The 1,680-nt window shown below is 43.8% G+C and overlaps 1 non-coding gene across 1 annotated transcript; it reads right to left on the bottom strand.

Annotated features, from left to right (window-relative positions):
* Positions 1–277: 277 nt before the first annotated feature.
* On the bottom strand, positions 278–384 carry LOC112088619. Its single transcript, XR_002900565.1, has one exon. It is a non-coding gene; the product is annotated as a small nucleolar RNA R71 (small nucleolar RNA).
* Positions 385–1,680: the final 1,296 nt, after the last annotated feature.

Here is a 1,680-nt window from a genome sequence, read left to right on the forward strand (position 1 = left end):
AGTGAAGGCATCATTGCTAAATATGGTACAGAACTCAAAGTTCCATGGGTTAGCAATGGAAGATCCCTTGGAAAACTTGGACCAGTTTGATAAGGTGTGTGATCTGACAAAGATAAATGGAGTTTCTGAGGACAGCTTTAAGCTAAGACTATTCCTATTCAGTCTTGGTGACAAAGCTCATCAATGGGAGAAGAATCTTCCAAGAGGCTCCATTCAAACCTAGGAGCAATGCAAGCAAGCCTTCTTATCTAAGTTCTTCTCCACCTCAAGAACTGCAAAACTGAGGAACCAAATCTCTAGCTTCACTCAGCACAGCAATGAGAGTTTTGGTGAAGCATATGAGAGATTCAGGAGCTACACAAACCAATGCCCACACCATGGGTTTAGTGAGGCTTCTCTTCTCAGCACACTTTATAGAGGAGCTCTTCCCACGATTAGAAACCAGCTGGATACTGCTTTCAATGGAAACTTTCTGGGTAAAGAAATTCATGCTGCTTTATGGTGAAGACTAGTGGAGAACTTAGCATTGAGCAATGATACTTATGGTGAAGACTATGACAGATCAAATAGGTCTGAAGGTTCAAGCTCAGAACAAAGGCTCACTAGGGAAGTTAAGGAGTTGAGAAATGAATTAGACAAGTTGAAGTTGGTAACTCACAAGCCAATGCATTTTGTTGGAGAGTATGAGGAACCATCTCAAATCTTTTAGAACATAAGTGAAGAGGGTCTCACCCAAGAGGAGCTTAACTACATTGGGAATCAGAGGTTCCAGAGATATCAGTATGGTAATGCCAATCCAAACCTTTCTTACAGGAACACCAATGTAGCTAACCCACAAGACCAGGTCTATCCCAATTCTCAAGCTCCACAGAACTTTGTTCCCAAGAACAACTTTCAAGGGTCATTCCAACCCAAGAATCAGTTTGGTCAGACTCAGGGTTTTGTCAGCAACAGCAACCATTTCAAGGTCCTAGTTTCAGTTCACAGCAGCAAAAGGCACCACCAGGGTTTGGTCCACCACAGTTCCAACAACAAGCGCCTGTTCAACAACAGTTTCAGCCACCAACGGTTCAACAGCAGCCACAGATGGGTACTGATATGGTTGGTATTCTGCAACAACTACTTCAGGGTCAACAGATCTTTGCAAGCCAGAATGCAGCCATGCAGCAGGAAATCAAGGAACTGAAGCAGAACCAGGCCTCAAGCTCAAGGAACCAAGGTCACCTACCTGGAAAACGAGAACCCAACCCCAAGGAATATGCCAAAGCCATTACACTGAGGAGTGGAAAGGAGTTACCTGGTATTGAGAACAACAATGTGATCATGGAGGACAATGATCAAACTGAGGGGGAGGCAGCCTTAAAAGATTATCAAGTTGCTGAGAAACCAAGGACAGAAAAGGGTAAAGAGGTAGCAAAGGAACCAGAACCAGAGAAGAAATATGTGCCACCACCTCCATACCAACCCAAGCTCCCATTTCTAGGGAGATTCAAGAAGCAACTAGTGGACAAGGCAAGAGCTGTATTTGAGAAGACACTCAAAGAGACACCACTCACAATGCCTCTCATTGATGCATTCTTAATGATGCCAAAGATGGGGAAGTTCTTGAAGGATGCCATTTTGAACAAGACAAAAGATCTTCAAGGCATGGTGGTACTGAGTCATGAATGCAGTGCTATC

Source organism: Eutrema salsugineum, unplaced genomic scaffold (assembly GCF_000478725.1).
Source record: "Eutrema salsugineum unplaced genomic scaffold, Eutsalg1_0 scaffold_14, whole genome shotgun sequence".
Lineage (NCBI taxonomy): Eukaryota > Viridiplantae > Streptophyta > Magnoliopsida > Brassicales > Brassicaceae > Eutrema > Eutrema salsugineum.